Genomic DNA, 8,470 nt, shown 5'->3' on the forward strand with positions numbered 1-8,470 from the left:
CAAATGTATCCAACTCTAAATCCCTTTTGTTGGATACAACAACACTGATACATATATATCCTCTATCAAACTAATACATGAGCATAAATATTCCAGTCTAAAGTCAGGCCTAAGTGAAGCTAAAATAGCACACAGTATACAGCAAAGAATCTTAAAAACAGATTCCACTCCTTCCCAACAAGTTATTTCTTTACACCAAAGACGTAGCAAATAGCCTGAACATTACAACAATAAAATTAAATCAAAATCACAAACTGCATTAAAAACAGCACGCAGAATTTCACAGATCAATTACAGATGGGGGAAGGGGAATAGAATTAAAATTAGGACTGTATCAAAATGTATAAAATTAAAATGAAACTCTATTATGTGGTATCTGCCATGACGTGCTTGTGGTACTGCAGAACTTAAGAGTGGTTACACAATCTAGCTTAGTAGTTCTGAAACTGGAAACACATGGTCAAAGGCCCATTAGGAGACTTTAACTAGAATAGAGCAAAAGATAGCGTAACTCCACACTTGAGACAGTACAGCTCTGCTCCATTCACAACACGGCCCCAGTTGCTTTTTCATCAGGCATATCCCCTCCAATTATGATAAAGCCTCACCATTACTGGGGATTTGGCTGGAGGGCTTACTACTTTAGAAGCTGTTCTCAAATGGCGATGTTGGTGGTAAGAAAAAGGGGTATAAACCCTCATTTAAGATTAAAGCACTCCATGACTTCTGAATATTTAGTTTTGCAGCCTTATTGAAATACACCCACGAGCTCTGGCAAGGTAGGTATTATTTACAAACAAACTAGAAAAAAAAAGGAACTGTGGAGGCCTTTTTATCCTATTGTTAAAATCTCTACTTCTCTAAAAATAAATAAATTAAAGAGCAGGCTTTTAGGAAATTCTTTCTCTTTTCGAAGCTCGGGTGGAGTAGCTGCTTTATTCTATCTTTAGAAGGAAGAATATTATAGTATAAACTTTGATGTTTCTGTTTTGTACAGACCTGAACACTGTATTTAGTTTTCTAGCACAATAAAGATCCTGACCTGGCAATTAGAAAGACATGCTAAGATACTCCAATATAGTCATGGTTTTCTGATTATTCAAGGCTGTTTCATTCAAGGCTTAGATTTTCACTTGATTTCAAAGCACGGCGTTACCTTTGTTTGAATGCAGTTGTTTATGAATGTTTTATTACTACAAACCAGCATGGATGTTTTACACCAATATAAAGACCCTCAAGCTACTCAGACCTCCCTCTACAGCGCTCTTTTTGTCTATCATAAAGGATGTTACTCCTCCCTCCAAACTAACCATTTGTATTGTGCACAGTGTGTTGGTTGCAGAGAGTGAAAACATAGTATGCAGCAGGGGCTTGAAAGAGTATGTTAAAATGCACGTTCTCATCTGACCCGTAAAAGCTATTTTAAAACCTAACTATCCATTGCTACAAAAGGTTTCCCATTCAGCATTACAGTACACATTATCAGTCCCAGTTGACTCGTCTATTATGCAAATACAGGTGCAGAGCGGAAGCACTGCAACACCACCAACTATTAAGGTACCATGTCATCTTTTGGACAGCAGAGGTTTCAGGCAGAAGTGGAGTCTGTCTCTTTCCATCAGCCAAGACGGACTTACTGGGCTTGGGATCTAGACTTGGGAGATTTCAGTCTGTGATGTATGCTGCAGAATATAGAATTTCTTCCCCTGCCACTTAACTGGGATGTGGGAAAATCCCAAAATGAACCTCTCTTTTTTGGGGCTCACTGAACAACCCATACAATAGGTGCTCAGTCCACACACAGCAACTTGGCTTTGACATTGTGCAGGGGACAGAAAGGAACATCAACTTTGGCCAGTACACCCACGTCCAGTTTCCCTACCCTTCTGAGGGGAAGCACACAAGGTCATTACCCAGAACCAGGAAGCAACAGAGGCACAACAGAAGTCCAAAAAAGCTAATATTGCAATAGTACTGGCATTTACCAGTTTTTGCATCATTTTAGTATAAAACCTATACATCACCAAACACTGCTTTACATTACCCCCCTTCCAGCACAGAGGTAATTATACAGGCATACAGAACACGTATTTGTCATAGTTAATGCAATATAGGTTTATAAAGTGGAAAGTTCAGCAACTAAGGTGTGTATACAAGAACATAATATGAAATCAAGATTTGCTTAACTTTTATTTGTTATTGAAAATTATTCTGGAAACAATGTTAAAATATCAATGATTATAAAAGAGTGTTCTCACACGTAATGAAAGTTAGGTGTAAAGCTGAAGTATAGTACACTTCATCCTGTGTTTAACTTCAAACGGATACGAGATAAATCATGAGTAATCTTAGTTTAACCATGTTCAAATCAGTTGAACATTTATTGCTTACCTCCCCCACCAAGTTAAAGAAAAAGGCTATATTATTGGATTTATCAAAGATCTCCTTAGATGCAAATTTTTAATGACGGGATAAGAATCTGTGTTTACCACAGAAGACCCATAATTAAGTTTCTCAACTTTTATTTTCAAAAGAGCTCAAGGTTTCTGTAAGTTAACACATTTAACATTAACCAAATGAGTATTTTATTTCAGTTTAGTGGAATCACAGCCCAGAAAACACAGTGGGAGAGGAAAGTGTAGTATCTTTTAATTAAGTACAGTTGAATTTTCCTGATTTTCAAGTTTTACAGATATACATTGTCCCAAAGCTTTAAAATAAACTAAAAAAACCCGTGATATTGTACATTTCAATGGAAAAGGGGAAAAAATATAAAGTGTAGACATATGATGGGTTTGTTTGTATGTTTGTTTGTTTAGGTTTTCACTTGCTAAAACAATAATATTGTTAAATGCCATTTCCGCTTTTATTATTGCCTTTTCTCACTGCCTCAGAGGTCACACTATTGTGGTGCTACATGTTGAACTAGTACTCCTGAGACACAGTAACAGCTAACATATGGATAAGCTAATTGGAGCCAATCTGTAAAGCAAATCAGTTGGTGCTTATGATCTGACATATGCACTTTGAGTTTCAGAGGGTTTTTGCCAGATTAGTTCTAGACTGGCTCTGTGACTGAACACCCAGCTGCAGCTGAACTATGTTGCTTGATTTAGTTTCCTCCAAAAGGAATCTAATTTGTGCACTCTAAGACCACTCCAAGATGCAAACCAAAGTATGGTAAATTGGGATGCCTGGGAGAATCACTTCAGAATTGCACACATCTTACCTGAACTAAAACACTAATGAAAACGCACCCAGCACTTGTCTAAAGAAAAAAATAAAAGCCACCCTATACTAAAAATACTGTCTAAAAACATGTCAGCAAGCAGGCAAACAACTACAGTTTTAAAGTGTCCTACCTTGCTGTTATCATCCAACCTAGTAGGCAGCATTTCTCTTACAAAGATTTGATTCATAAGCAGCCTAATGTGCTTTGAAGATTACACTGGTGTTAGTCTTATTGGGGTGGTATAGGGGGGTTTCATCTATCCCCTTCTAGAATAAATATCAGTTGATAACTTGGTGGGTCATCTTATCAGTAGTTTGCTGTAACAGCTTTATCCTCTGGCTTTACTGAGTTGTAAATTTCCTGAGCAAAACCAAAAATTTCACCTTTGAAAGAAATTTATCTCAAAACTTACATTTGTTGTCAAAATTCTGAAGATCCATTTCTCCCTTCACACATGCACTATGCTAGATCCTTCCCTACGATGCTCTCCACCTCCCTCAAGAAGCAAGGAACAATAAAGATAAAAGGTGACTCACATGAATAAACTACGTTGCATAGGTATATGTAAGCCCAATTTTTTAAACATGACCTTAGCTATAGGTAAGTGAACAACAACAACAAAAAGACCCACAAAACACTTTTATTCTTCCTAGGGACAGAAAGGCATTACAAGTAAAAGGGAAACTCAGTAATCAGGAATAACAATGTTTTCCTGAACAAGAATAAAACATTACAAGTGTAAAATTAATTTAATTATTTATAATTAGCAAAAATAAATCTCAATATAGAAGCACTCATTTACTATTCACTTTTTTTTGCCATGCAGTGAAGATATACAGAATTTCATAGCCTACACTAATTAATGCACTGTGACTGATGGACTCTTCTGTTAAAGAAGAAATACATAATTCTACTCTTCCAGTTATGTTTTATCAGAATATGTGGATACATACTTTTCCATGTATTTATATGATTCAGAATAGGAGCAAACAGAATAGCTATATTAAATCAGTTTATATCTGCTGTTTCTACTGCAACCAAAATGGAAATGCATTTCTTTTGATATTGTTTCTAGCCCAGGAAGCACAAGTGAAATATGCTGAGTGGGATTCAATAATCCTCATTGTTCATTTATTTGCAAAAGAACATGCGTTAGTAATACACAACTTGATAACCTAACTATGAAATATTTGGATAGTTTCAGTTCATATATTTAAAATACTTACAAATAGTGTTATTTTCTTTACTAATTAGTTTAAGACATAGTCCTGTATATTCTAATCATGTGCAGCTAAGACAAAAGGTTTTTTATTGAGTACAAAGTAAAAACATCTCTGCCTGCGCAAGGAAAATGATAGCATAACACAAAATTACCTTCTCTTCACATTTAGTATGTCTACCACACCCATCTTTTTGAGATCCACTGAGCATATACAACATATTTTCCTTCACAGCAACTAGATATAGTCATATTTCCTTCTGTTTTGAATACTGAACTCAGAAATAAGTTACTCTCACATATGAAGCTGAGACTCAGAGAATTAGGCCTCTTGGGCTTGGCTCTTTCGTGGAATGGATCTTCAAAACATGAAAAGATGTAATGATGCTTCTACAATTCTTCCCCATTTGCTGCCAGACTTGAAATGGACTTCGTCTACTACCCGCCCAATACAGAATGAAATCATATTGCTAAAAACTACAATACTGCTGTGGTGGGTTGACCTTGGCTGGATGCCAGGTGCCCACCAAAGCCGCTCTATCACTCACCTCCTCAGCTGGACAGGGGAGAGAAAATATAACGAAAGGCTCGTGGGTCTAGATAAGGACAGGGAGAGATCACTCACCAATTACCATCACAGGCAAAAGAGACTCAACTTGGGGAAAAATTGATTAATTTATTACCAATCAAATCAGAGTAGAGTAATGAGAAATAAAAACAAAATCTTAAAACACCTTCCCCCCACACCTCCCTTCTTCCCAGGCTCAACTCCACTCCCGACTTTCTCTCCCTCCTCTCCCCGAGTGGCGCAGGGGGACGGCGAATGGGGGTTGCGGGCAGTTCATCACACGTTGTCTCTGCCACTCCTTCCTCCTCAGGGGGAGGACTCCTCACACTCTTCCCCTGCTCCAGCGTGGGGTCCCTCCCACGGGACACAGTCCTCCACAAATTTCTCTAACGCGAGTCCTTCCCATGGGCTGCAGTCCTTCAGGAACAGACTGCTTCAGCGTGGGTCCTGCCAGGAACCTGCTCCAGCACAGGCTTCCCATAGGGTCACAGGCTCCTTCAGGCATCCACCTGCTCCAGTGTGGGGTCCTCCATGGGCTGCAGGTGGATATCTGCTCCACTGTTAACCTCCATGGGCTGCAGAGGGACAGCCTGCCTCACCATGGTCTTCACCATGGGCTGCAGGGGAATCTCTGCTCCGGCACCTGGAGCTCCTCCTGCCCCTCCTTCTTCACTGACCTTGGTGTCTGTGTCTACAGAGTTGTTTCTCTCACATATTCTCACTCCACCCTCTGACTGCAATTGCTGTTGTGCAGTTGTTTTTTCCCCCTTCTTAAATATGTTATCCCAGAGGCGCTACCACTGACGCTGATGGGCTCGGCCTTTGGCCAGCGGCGGGTCCGTCTTGGAGCCGGCTGGCATTGGCTCTGTCAGACATGGGGGAAGCTTCTAGCAGCTTCTCACAGAAGCCATCCCTGCAGCCCCCCACCCTCTGACTGCAATTGCTGTTGTGCAGTTGTTTTTTCCCCCTTCTTAAATATGTTATCCCAGAGGCGCTACCACTGACGCTGATGGGCTCGGCCTTTGGCCAGCGGCGGGTCCGTCTTGGAGCCGGCTGGCATTGGCTCTGTCAGACATGGGGGAAGCTTCTAGCAGCTTCTCACAGAAGCCATCCCTGCAGCCCCCCCACTACCAAAACCTGGCCACGCAAACCCAATACACTGCCAACAAGATAAGTCGTATTTATACTGTATAATTCCAGAAAATTCCTGGGGTAACGCTGTTTATGACACCAGGTGCCTTTCCTTCAGTTTCCTCCGATCAGATGGATTTTCAATAGCATCAGTGCAACACATCTCATAATGACACTTATTAAATGGGGTCACAAAAGATCAAAACTATTACCTTCAAAGACTTTTAGTTAAAGGTTGAATTACACTAGCAGACAAGATAGGAAGTCTGTGAGATGTATTTAAAAGAGGATCTGATGGTGACCTTAGAAATCTTTCACTGCCTAAAAAGTAGACAGTTATAAGCATTATATTTATCTTTGAGAAAAATCAGACTTACCTAATGACCCAAAATGCAGAGGGGGAGGAAAAAAAAAAGAAAAAAAAAAAAAGAACACATTTGCTTAACCACTTTTGTGGATAAACTGCACACTGTGGTGTTTCTCATATGCTTTTTTAACCCACATAATTCCTGTTTCATAAAAAGAAGTATGTTGCTTTTATAATTTCCCATTTTCATGGAATTATGAAAAATTTGAGTTTCTGAAAAATGGTAAAAATGTTTCCAGTTCTAGTCTACTTATGTTAATACACCATTCTGGTTCTACGCTACAAAAAGATCTACATTTTTTTTTCCCCCTCAACCGAAAGATCAGATAGACCTTATTGAAATAAATCATTTGTTAAAAGCACTTAACTTCAGCAAACTTCCTAAGCTAGGAAAACAAAAGTTACCCCTTAAACAGGTCTTTTATACACCTCTTTCCTTCAACAAATTTGAAAGAGAAAAGTAGACAATATCAATTAATGGACAGACATACTTTTACCACATTTTTCCAGAATCGTTCCTAGAAGATTTAATGCAAATTAGTTGTTTCAGAAGTTTAAAAAGTAAATACAAAGACTATATAAATGACCAATCTAAACATTCAAGCTTTTCTAGTAATAGTATCAGTTATTCCCACCAACACAGCTAAAAATTCTGTTGGCAAGACTAGAGTCCAAGTTTGTATTTCATTGCTTCTTCGTGCTTAGAACTTGCAAGATGAATATAAGTATACATACAGGTAAAAAGAAAAAGGAAAATGTATATAATTGAAATTATCCAACTAAGTAATATGCCAACTAAATAATTCTCTGTGCCGGTATAAATATTGCTTTACAGCTACACAACTTCAGGAATTTTTTCTGTGTGTCTCATATTTGACATTTGTTTTATATTAATTTAGAGTCAAATTCATATTTTGATGTAAATTTAAAGCAAATTTGTCTAAATTAATTAGTATACTATGCAGTGTCACAAACCCAGTCTTTTAAAGAGCAAATGTACAGACTCATCTTTTATTACCATATTGTAGCATGTTACATCCACAAAAATGATGACAACAAATGCCACAACCATGCTTAAGTCTTAGTGTCATATTTATCATGAAATATTCTCCTGATAAGAACTCCAACAGATGAGTGAATCTCCCTACTGTGGCTTAAGCTCTTACCCCAACTGCCTAACAAATACTTCTCCAAAATTTAATGTGCTTGCAACAGAATCCCCACAACAGAACACGTGCCTGAACACTCCAGTCCACTGATCAAGGTGAATTCACTCATGATGCCAGACTGAAATGCAGTGGCTGAGACACACACGTGTTCCTTCTTGCCAACTCTGCTACATGAGCAAGTCAGGCAGCTGGATAAAGGAATACCATAACACTGCTATTTTCTCTGTGTTACTTCAGTCCTCTCCTCCCCTGCTTTCTTTTCTATCACTTTGAAGCTATATTTTTCCACAACTTTTCTTTCCTTGCTGTAACTCTCAATTCTCACTTCTTCCAGCATGAGTCTTCTGTACACTTCCCAGTGGAATCTGCTAACCTGATCATCAATTAATGTTTAAGTATTATAATTTGTGCTTCAGAGGAGACAGTGCAATTAGAAGGAACAGGAGTGAGTACATCATAGCCATTTCTGGCTGACTGCAAACTCTGGCAAACATCAATTTACATTAAGTGCAGATTTCACAATCAGATTTGAAAACCCTATTGTAAACAAATAATTCCTTAAGCAGTAATGAAGTCCATATATGTATACCTATCTCACAGTTAGTTATAAAATTTTCCTGCAATTAAGTATTTTCATAAAGCCTCTCTGCTACGACATCTGAGGTAGGTGCACTGCAACCTTCCCTCAGCTGGGCACTTACAGGGTCTGTTTCCTCTAAGCTGCCTTTTTTTCCCCACATGCTTGTTTGAACTCAAGTACCTCCGAGACCTCTTCACCCTTGTC

This window comes from Fulmarus glacialis, unplaced genomic scaffold (assembly GCF_000690835.1).
Source record: "Fulmarus glacialis isolate BGI_N327 unplaced genomic scaffold, ASM69083v1 scaffold2899, whole genome shotgun sequence".
NCBI classification, from domain to species: Eukaryota; Metazoa; Chordata; class Aves; order Procellariiformes; family Procellariidae; genus Fulmarus; species Fulmarus glacialis.